Source organism: Lepus europaeus, chromosome Y (assembly GCF_033115175.1).
Source record: "Lepus europaeus isolate LE1 chromosome Y, mLepTim1.pri, whole genome shotgun sequence".
Classification (NCBI taxonomy): domain Eukaryota; kingdom Metazoa; phylum Chordata; class Mammalia; order Lagomorpha; family Leporidae; genus Lepus; species Lepus europaeus.
The window spans coordinates 6,346,002-6,357,485 of NC_084851.1; the positions used below are offsets into that span (position 1 = coordinate 6,346,002).

At 44.1% G+C, this 11,484-nt stretch overlaps 1 pseudogene; it reads left to right on the forward strand.

Moving 5' to 3' along the window:
* Nucleotides 1–3,349: 3,349 nt before the first annotated feature.
* LOC133754004 (heat shock protein beta-1-like) lies at nucleotides 3,350–9,761 on the forward strand (annotated as a pseudogene).
* Nucleotides 9,762–11,484: the final 1,723 nt, after the last annotated feature.

Sequence of the window (11,484 nt, forward strand, 5' to 3'; positions counted from 1 at the left end):
TCGAGGTCGGCTGGCCAAGGAACGGCACTTTTAACTTCAATATTATTTTACAGAGAAAGGTGCGAGTTTTTCAGCCAGGATCCAATGGACACCCTGATCAGGTGCCCTACATTACCACGTGGGAGGATCTTTCACGTAACCCCCCTCCCTGGATAAAACCCTTCTCCTTTCCGACAGAGCCCATACGGACCCTGTTACCACTTCCTCAGCCATCCCCAACTCCTTTAATACCTTCCTTCTTGGGACCTTCCTCCCCAATACCCCCTCCTCCCATTCCGGTTGTGCCAACCTCCTCCCTATACCCTCTGAAGGAGATTCGAGATCCAAAACCTGACAAGCCACCAGTTCTTCTGGCTGATCAGGACCTTCTGCTCTTTGACTCTCCCCCACTCTATCTTCCCGGCCAGCCTGCTCCCCCGCAGGAACCCCCACAACAACCAGAGTGGCATGTGCAACCTTCTGCACCATCCCCTGATTCCACGAGGGCAGGGGAAGAAGTCTCAGAGCCTTCCCCGCCCTCCAGCCGCCTGCACCTCCATTGGGGGCAGGCAGGGGGCTCGGGAAGCATATGGACTTCACAGACCTTTCCTCTTTGTTCGGTGGCTGGCCAGATGCAGTACTGGCCATTTTCTGCTTCCAATCTTTACAATTGGAAAACCCATAACCCCTCTTTCTCTCAGGACCCCCAGGCTCTAACTGGGCTGATTGAGTCAATAAAATTGACTGGGATGATTGTCAGCAGCTTCTGCAGACCCTCCTCACTACTGAGCAAAAGCAGCTTGTCTACCTTGAGGCATGGAAAAACGTCATTGGAGCAGATGGCTGACCGACCCTACTGCCAAACGAAATTGAAGAGGCGTTTCCCTTAACCCGTCCTGATTGGGACTACACCACCGTTGCTGGTAGGGTGCGACTTCATCTTTACCGCCAGATTTTCCTTGAGGGTCTCAGAGGGGCTGGAAAGCGCCACACCAATTTGGCCAAGGTACGTGCAGTAGTGCAGGGGGCTGAGGAAATGCCAGCAGGCTTCCTAGAAAGATTAATGGAAGCCTACCGTATGTACACCCCATTTGACCCCCTGGCAGAGGACCTGCAGGGAGATGTAATCATGTCCTTTATAGGACAGTCAGCGTCGGACATCCACAATAAATTGCAGCGGCTAGAGGGGCTTCAGGGGTATACTATACAAGATTTAATGAAGGAGGCAGAAAAGATTTACAACAAAAGGGAGACCCGAGAGGAGAAGGAGGAAAGGATCTGCAAGGAGCAGGAGGAAAGGGAAGACAAAAGAGACAAAAGATGTAATCGAGAGCTTAGTAGAATTTTGGCCACCATAGTGCAGGATACAGAAAGGAGTAGACCAGGACAGAATAGGGACTTGGGAGACAAACGAAAGCCTTGGGTGGAAAGAGATCAATGTGCCTATTGTAAAGAAAGAGGACACTGGGTCAAAGACTGCCCGAAGAAACCACAGGGACCAAAGAAGAGACCAGTTCCAATCCTGTCCCTGGAAGAAGACGATTAGGTGAGTCAGGGCCAGGAGCCCCCACCTGAGCCCAGGATAACCCTTGAAGTGAGGGGCAGACCGGTAACCTTTCTGATTGACATGGGAGCCCAGCACTCGGTACTGACTTCAGAAAAAGGGCCTTTAAGCTCCAAGACTTCCTGGGTTCAGGGGGCAACTGGAGGGAAGTTATATCGCTGGACAACCAATCGAGAGGTCCAGTTGAGTACAGGACTTGTGACACACTCGTTCTTACTAGTGCCAGACTGCCCCTACCCCCTCCTGGGCAGGGACCTACTCTCCAAGGTAGGAGCCCAAATTCATTTCCATGAGAAAGGAGCTACCATCACAGACTCAGGAGGGCAGCCCCTCCAGGTATTACCACTACGCTTGGAGGAACACTGATTATTCAAGAGGCCCTCGTCCACCATGGCTCCCCTGGACCCCAAGTGGCTCGCAGATTTTCCTCAGGCCTGGGCAGAGACTGCGGGAATAAGGCTGGCTGTCAACCGGCCTCCCTTGATCATAGATCTGAAGCCCACGGCCATTCCCGTGTCAGTTCGTCAATATCCGATATGCAAGGAAGCTAAGGAAGGTATCCGGCCACATATCCAGAGACTGTTACACCTAGGCATTTTAAAACCTTGCCGTTCACCTTGGAACACCCCCCTACTACCAGTAAAGAAGCCTGGTACGGGTGACTACCGCCCGGTACAGCACTTGCGGAAGGTTAACAGGAGAACAGAGGATATGCATCCCACATTGCCCAACCCCTACAATCTGCTAAGTACCTTGCCTCCGACCCACATATGGTACACTGTGTTAGATCTAAAAGATGCATTCTTTTGTTTAAGACTGAGCCCTCAGAGCCAATCCATCTTTGCTTTTGAGTGGAAAGACCCAGAGACCTGGTTTTCAGGACAACTCACCTGGACAAAGTTGCCCCAAGCATTTAAAAACTCGCCTACCTTGTTTGACGAAGCTCTGCACCTAGATTTGGCCGACGTCCGAGTCAACCATCCGGACCTGGTCCTCCTGCAATATGTGGACGACCTCCTCCTTGCCGCCGAAACTGAGCAGTAGTGCCTAAAAGGTACTGGGGCCCTGCTACAGAGACTGGGGGAATTGGGCTATTGAGCCTCCGTGAAAAAGGCCATGTTCCTGCCCAAAATGTTGAGTATAATCCATTGCCCCGGGCACCAACAAGGAGACAACCACGTAGCAAGGGGAAACAGGATGGCAGACGAGGCCGCTAGGGCGGCAGCCCTGAGCCAACAGGTGCTCCCGTTAAAGACAACTGAGCCCACCCAAGTATCGAGGGAAACACCTTTCCTCTATTCAGACCAAGACTTAGATATGATCCAGTGGCTCGGTGCGGAGTATGATGAACAAATATGGGTTTGGAGGCTCAGAGAGAAAATAGTCCTGCCACACCAATTGGCTAAAGAAATAATTACCAACCTCCATCAATGGACTCATTTGGGACACAAAAAGCTAAAAGCAGCCTTACAGGAAGATAGGCAGTCTTATTACATCCCTGGACTTGACTCTTTAGTCCAGCAGGTGACTGAATCCTGTGTTCCATGTGCCAAGGTAAATGCCAGACACCTCAAGCTCCCGGAGGGAGCTAGGGTAAGAGGAGACTGACCAGGAATCAACTGGGAGGTCGATTTCACTGAGATAAGGCCGGGCAGTTATGGGAATATCTTCTAGTTTTTGTAGACACCTTCTCTGGATGGACTGAGGCATTCCCCACAAAACGGGAAACCGCCCAGGTGGTCGTCAAGAAGATCATAGAGGAGATCTTCCCCCGGTTCGGCTTGCCTAAGGTAATCGGGTCCAACAATGGCCCAGCATTTGTCTCCCAGGTAAGTCATTTGGTGGCCAAAGCATTAGGCATAAATTGGAAATTGCACTGTGCCTATAGACCCCAAAGTTCAGGACAGGTAGAAAGAATGAACAGAACAATTAAAGAGACCTTGACCAAATTAGCGTTGGAGACTGGCGTTAAAGACTGGGTCCAACTCCTCCCTATGGTGTTGTTCCGGGTCCGAAACACGCCCTCTCATTGCGGGCTGATGCCATACGAAATCCTTTATGGAGGGCCCTCACCAGTAGCAGGCTTGCTTGACCTTGCCAGTGACTCCATTGCCGATGCCCCTAAATTACAGGCCCGGTTGAGAGCGCTCCAGATCATCCAGAAACAGGTCTGGAAACCTCTTGCAGCAGCCTACCAACCCAAGACGACAACCATCCCACATCCTTTCCAAATCGGAGACGCTGTGTATGTCCGAAGGCACCAATCTAAGACTCTAGAGCCCCGGTGGAAAGGCCCCTTCACTGTGCTGTTGACAACTTCCACCACTCTCAAGGTTGAAGGAATCGCTACTTGGGTCCAGGCCTCACACGTAAAGCGAGCACCACCCCCCCAGGGCCCTGAGGATCCGGATAGACCAGCCAAATGGAAGCTCCAGCGCACTCAGAACCCACTCAAGCTAAGACTTTCAAAAACTGTTTAATATTTGTGATGTTCCTGGCCTTTCCCCATTGTTTTTCCAATCCCCATGCTCCACAATTAATGTGGGAAGTAATTTCCTCCACAGGACGGGTGGCCTGGTCTTTTAGTGGGTTACATACCCCCGGGGCGTGGTGGCCCACCTTATACCCAGACATATGTCAACTGGTTACTGGGTTAGATACCTGGGATGTACCTGACTAAGATAATTTGACAAAAATCCCTGGAAACAGTCTTAACTATTGGGGCGTGTATGGCTCCCAGTCCCCAGTCAGTGGGACCCAACCCAGTCCAGCAAGAACAGAGTTCCCTCCCTCCAGTGAGGCAGGCTCTCCCCAGGCCACCCCTCCCGCCAGCCACCCTTTCGCCCAGCTTGGCAAGTTTAACTCCAAACGCTTCAAGCCCCCGTACAACCGGACAGTGGTTGTTTAACCTTTTGACAGGGGCCTTTCTGGCCCCCAACCAGACCAATCCAGAGCTGACCGAGTCCTGCCGGCTATGCCTAGCCCCAGGTCCACCTTATTACGAGGGCCTCGCGGTCCCCAGGACCTGGAATGGCACTACAGAGGCAAATAATTGCCTCTTGCCCCTTCAGCCGCGTCTCACTCTTACAAAGGTGTCGGGACAAGGTACTTGTGTAGGAAATCCTCCCTTGTCCCACCGACACTTGTGCAATGTCACCCACAATGTTACTATACGAGACGGCCCATGTATTCTTAACAGGTTGCTCCAGTTTATCCGTGAGAGGCTTTTCCTTGTCCAAACCCTGGTGCTGACTCAACAGTACCAGTGTCAAGCTTCAAAGACCTCCGAGGTCCAATAGATTTTAGGATTAAAATCTGTGCAAAATGAAAAGGAGGGAATGAAGGACCTTATGGGGGAGAGGGACAATAAACTAGGCCTGGGCAAATATCAGGGGCTTCTTAAGAGGTTAGATGTTCCCCAGAGTCTAGCGGGCAGGACATTCTCTGGGAAGGAAAAGTCAATCCCCTTCAGAGAATCTCTAGGCACCCAGAACAGAACTGCCCCTCCCCTCCGGGAAACCTCTGGGCACGCCCAGAGCAGAACTGCCCCTCCCCTTTGGAGCGTCTCTAGGCATGCACTTATGATGTCACTGCGACTGGCCAATCCTGTAACACCTCAGCACTCTCCCTCAGCATTCTCCGGTATGCTAATTGTCCCTCCAAACCAGCCAATCCCATGCCACCTCTGCATTTTCCACCAGCAATCTCCACCAGCATTCTTCGCCAGCATTCTCCCATATGCTAATGGTCCCTCTGAACTGACCAACCCTACGCATGCGCATTAGGAATATGCTAATTCGTTGCCTATATAACCTGTGTGAAACTGCCACTCAGGGCTCCTCACTACCTGAGGTGGGGACCCGTTTGCGCAAACGTTCAATAAAAACCTCGTGCTTTTTGCATCAACTGGTCTGGAGTCTGGATCTTTGGGCGTCCTTCCGAGCAAGTGGACATCTCTGCAACTGAGTGGTCCAACAGACTCTGGCCCTGCATCTACAGAGATCACTTCTATTTGCTAACTTACTGGCTGGCAGAAATGCTCCATTCCTCATCAAGTGATCATCAGCACAACTGCCTGGATATCTTCAAAACAAGGCACTTGGTCATCACATAGCAAGTCATCACAGAGACAGTGCAACTGAGCACCAAAGACAGAAGCTATCATTTTATTATAATCAAATCTTGGAAGTGACAGCCACCACTTTTGCCATATTCTGTTGGCTCCACTGGGCAAATATTTTGCATGTGGGAAGTAACTAGAAAACCTGAACACCAGCAAGGAGGGTTCTTTGGGAGTCACTGTGTAGCTGTTGATTTTGTTATTAAAATTAAATTTTCTAAATATATGTTTCTATGAAATCAAGATCATTTGTTTTTACTGCTGTGTCGTATCCTATTGTATGAATAGACCTAGATTAGGTATTCTCTCTGTATTGACTGATTTGACAGTGGTTTCTAATATTTGTAGTTATAAATAGTATTGCAATGAACAGATTTGTGTTGTGAAAGGAAACTTCTAGAATTGAAAATTTTAAGTGTTTTTGTATGCCAGTTTTCAGCATTACAACAATTATCAAATTTTATTTCAGAAAAGCTAGATCACCGAAATTATATATGAATTTCAGTTCCTTCAAACTGTTACCATATTTGCATTTATTCCTATGCTTTGCCAATCTATGTGTGGTAGAGTGTCCTATTTCAGGTGGTATTTTCAAGATCACATATCTTGGAATATGCTTATGGTATGCTGATCTTGCTCTCTGAAGATGAGGGTTTTTGTTAGTCTCATGTATGTTTTTCTACTTTTTTTACTGGTATGTATGGGTTTCTTGGGATATTAATCTTTCCATGTTGTATCTCCTAATTACTCTGATTTTTTTGTTTATCTGTTTTTGGTGTTTTTACTTACATTTTTAAAAAATTTAGTATAATCAATCCCATCTTTCTCTCATGACTTGTATTGTGTGCCTTAAGAAATTGTCTGCATCTGAAAAAATATAGATGTTTTTTCTTCTATAGATACCTGTACTTTTTTTTCTTATTTTTTCCTAAAATGTGAACTAGGAATGTAATTTTTTAAGAACACTTGATTTTCTCAGAAATATTTGTTGAGTTTATAATGTTCCCCCCTTATTTTTCCAATTTTTATTATGAACATTTAATATATAGAAACCAAATAGCATACACTGACATTCTGCATATAAGCCTTGTAGATTTAGTAATTTTTTTACATTTTGCTGTGCATCAATTGGAATGTGGGCACATTTTTGGCTGAACTATTTGCAAATAAATTGTAAGCATCATACACGTCACACCTCAGTAAATCACTATGCATATTAAAAATATGGACAGTCTCATATAAACACAATATTATTATTACACATGAAACACTAGCAGTGATTTCCAAATAGATTTTCTCCATTGTCACAAATATGATGTTTTAATTTTTTTAAGGGCCAAAATTTATACCTTTGTAGAATGTATTATATTGTGTTTTGTCTGAGTATTTCCTAATGTTATCAATTAATGATAGGTTAACCTCTTATTTACTGAAAATGTGAAGTTCTATCTAGAGGCTTAGTTTCAAGTAAAATATATTTTGGCACAGTCCCCACTGAAAGTTTAATAGCCTCTTTGTCATGTTCCAAGTCCCTGTATGTACCTGGGCTCTTTCTGATCATCCTATTCTGTCTCAGGAAAGAATTCTGTAACCCTCCACTACACCACATGGCCCTAATGTCTGTAATGATACCAGAACAAGGGTCTGTAAGACCTTGATCTCTCTCCTTATACTTAGTGTCCTGCTTAGTTTTGCAGTTTTAATGAGCTTATCAACATCTTTCAGAAATCCTTGTGGGATTCTAAGTAGAATTACATTAAATTTATTGAGTATAGATTAATTAATTGCTATATTTTCCCCATGAATGTACTAAATTTCTCCATTTGTTTCCATCTTCTTTTATGTCCTACTGAAATGGTTTGTAATGATATTTTCCAGATTTTCACAAAAATCTCTTATGAGGTACCTCATAGTTCTTATCATTACCTTAAGTGGGATTGTATTAAATTGCATTTTCTAGCTGATTGTTTGTTGTATAGGCATATAATTGTTTTGAATATTAACCTTATTTGTATATTAATTTGCAAATATTCTTTTTATAATTTCTATTCTTTGTATCATGTATTATTCTATTTGTAAGGCTTCTTGAGGCAATATTGTATAAATATTATGATAGTGGTCATTTTTTTCTGTATCTTTCCTTTAAAGGGAAAATGGCAGGCTGTCAAAAAGTTCATGTAAAGTGCATACTATGCAAATATTATTTATGGATTTCAAGAAATGTTAGCACCAGATCAACAGATCCTTTAATTCTGTTTTCCCATGAAGTGCTTTGAAGTGCCTCATATTCCCCATGCTTCATTACTGAGCATGATGCACAGGGCAGATTGTTGTATTTCCCTTCCTATTCCTAAATGTAGAGATCCTGTTATTCTTAGTCTATTAGCATGAACAGAAAAACTCTTTGGCAGTTTCTAGTAACATTAAACATAGGCTTACTTCATGAGACTCCTAGGTGTATGCAGAGAAGTAGAGGTCTGAGTCTACTTACAGACCTAACTGGAAGGTTCATAGCTTATTCATAATTGTAGAACTACTTAAAACCACCATTTTTTTCAAAATAGAAACAACTCAAAAGATCACTAAGGGAGAATCTTTATCTTTGGTATATTCTATATAATTTCTTCAGATGCATCTTGTACTGGCCTAATTCTCTGTTTAGCTCTGTGCACTGTCCTATTTATTCAGTAATTTTCTATTTAATTGACTATATTTCATCTGTAGAAATTTTGTTCTATTTCTTTCAAATTGTACAAGCTTGCTTTTCTATAGTACCATGTAATAATTTTATTGTGGCTTGTACTTCCTTTATTTATTTATGTAATTAAAAGGTAATAAAATTTCCCAACGTTATAATATGTGGTGCTCATACCTTCAGAATATCCTTGCCTGAAGTGCTTCCTCATTTTTTTTGGAAACTCATGGTCTAACCTACAGATGTTTTAAGTTCTTAACTAGCTGCTTAATCCAATCTTTTATTTTTAGAACAACACAAGCTGTAATAGATACCATTGACATATGCCCATTCACAGAGGTGAAGTAAACCTCCAGATTAAATTACTAGAACTAAAATTGCTGAGTTAAGGAGCATAAGCATTCATAATTCTGATACACAAAGTCATGCTGCCTTTTGTAGATGTGATCATTGGAACTGGCTACTCCAGTTTGCTGGGTTTGCTTACAATGGTTTGTTTCTCCAGTCAGCCTTGCCAACGTGATTTTTTCAGATTTTTAGGAAATTTACCAATATGACAAGTAAAAATGATGATTGCTAATTTTTTGGTTTTTTTATTTCTGCAAGTGAGATTGACTTTCTGTTTGTTCTTTTCTTTAAACAGTCATACGTATGATGTATATACATATTCTTGTCCATTTTTTCTGTTTGGTTTTTATAATTTTATATTGATTTGTAGCAGTTTCTTATGTAATTTCACCCAACTGTATGATTCATATCTTATAAATATTTAAGATTTTTTTTTTGCAGCTGCTTTGAACTTTATTTGCGAAAACCATAAGCTTAACAGTATAAAAGGGCACACAGGGTAGCTTGTGGCCTTGGGCTGCCATGGCTGCCCGAGGAGTGGGCGCAGTGGTTCAGCACCAGAGGTTTGCCAGGCTATGTAAGCCCCTGCCCTCCGCGGAGGCCCCCGCCGTGGCCGCGCCCGCCCACAGCCCTGTGCTCAGCAGGCAGCTCAGCAGCGGCTTCTCAGAGATCTGGCACAGGGCCGACCGCTGGCGCATGTCCCTGGACAGGAACCACTTTGCCCCGGGAGCTGACAGTCAAGACCGAGGACAGCGTGGTGTAGATCACGGGCAAACACGAAGAGCGACAGGAGCACGGCTACATCGCACTCTGTTCCACCCCGAAGTACACGCTTCCCCAGGCATGGACCCCATGCTGGTCTCCTCCTCGCTGTCCCCTGAGGGTGCGCTCACCGTGGAAGCGCCGCTGCCCAAGCCGGCCACGCAGTCGCGGAGATCTCCATCCCGGTCACCTCCGAGGCCCGCGCCCAGCCGGGAAGTCGAAGCAGCCTTTGGCCAAGTAGAGCGGCCTCCTGCGCCGCCCAGCCCCCGGCCCCCGCCTGTGTGCCCTCTTGACACTGTTAAACTTCTGGTTTTCACAAATAAAATTCAAAGCAGCTGCAAAAAAATTCCTTATGATGCATTGTGTGTTAAAATGTTTACTTCTGTGAATTTAAATATTTCAGTCTTTGAGTCTGTTGGATTTACTGGCACATTTGAAGTGGCTTTACCTCACTGAAACATAGTATTTTATGATTTATTCAAGCTGTGTGTTATTTTACCTGCCTCAACTGTGTGGTTTAAACACCTCCTCCCTCTAGATGGCTAGCCCATTTCCTTTAAAGCCATCTTAATTAATCTGAAACCACAACTGTTGTACACCAAATTCTAGTAAACATTTTGGAGACTTTATTTATGTATGTATTTTCTGTTCTAATTCAGTGATACATCTTACAGCATTAGTTCCCATTTTTCCCAAGAATCACTGCTGTGCATTTTTAATTGTCTTTTATGAACACTTGAACACTGACTTCAGCTTGTTTAGTTCCTTAAAATTTTCTCATTATGTTAGTGAGTGTGTAATCAGTCCATTCACGGCCATGATGTAATCATTTGAAAAAATTTTATTAAAATAAAGAGAGAAAACTTCATGTATCTCAGTTATCAGGCTGTTTTGACTGTAACTGGCCCATAGAATGTCTTAAAATCTGGTCTTGTGATGCCCGCAGCTTTGTTTTTGCTGTTTAAGATTGTGTTTGCTATTTGGTGTCCCTGTGCTAACATATGGATTTTAGCATTACTTTTTTAAATATGAGAAAATGTCCTTGGCATTTTTATTGGAATCTCATTGAATCTATAAACTACTTTTTGTGAATGGACATCTTGATGACATTCATTCTTCCATTCCAAGAACACAGGTGTTTTTTTCAATTTTTTTCCTTCTTCTATTTCTTTCTTTAAAATTTTATAAATTTCACATCCTTGGTTAAATTTATTCAAAGGTATATAGATTTGTAGTAGCTACTCCGAATGGTAGTGATATTTCTGTTCTTTCTCAGTGGTGGCATTATTTGTGTATTCAAAGGCAATTGATTTTTTTTTTTTTTGACAGGCAGAGTGGACAGTGAGAGAGAGACAGAGAGAAAGGTCTTCCTTTTGCCGTTGGTTCACCCTCCAATGGCCGCCGCGGTAGTGCGCTGCAGCCGGCGCACCGCGCTGTTCCGATGGCAGGAGCCAGGTGCTTATCCTGGTCTCCCCTGGGGTGCAGAGCCCAAACACTTGGGCCATCCTCCACTGCACTCCCTGGCCACAGCAGAGAGCTGGCCTGGAAGAGGGGCAACCGGGACAGGATCGGTGCCCCGACCGGGACTAGAACCCGGTGTGCCGGCGCCACAACGCGGAGGATTAGCCTGTTGAGCCACGGCGCCGGCCTAAGGCAATTGATTTTTGAGTGCTGATTTTATATCCTACAGCTTTCCCAAGCTCTCCTATGAGTTCCAATAGTCTCTTAGTGTAATTTCTCTAGCTGATTTTCTATTCATAAACTTTCATATGCACTTAGAATCTGTTTTCATGCTCATTTTCAGATGACCTTTGCTTACTTTTGAAGAATTTTGATATAACTACATTTTTTGAAAAATCTCTCAACATACAAATTCCAATAGAAGTGTCTTTATTTTAAGTCTAATATTCACCAGGAGTGATAGCATTGACTATATGAGAGTTAGAGTGATTTTGCTTATATTCTTTGTATGTGTCAATTTGATCAATAATTCTAACCATTCCCCATATAATTGTT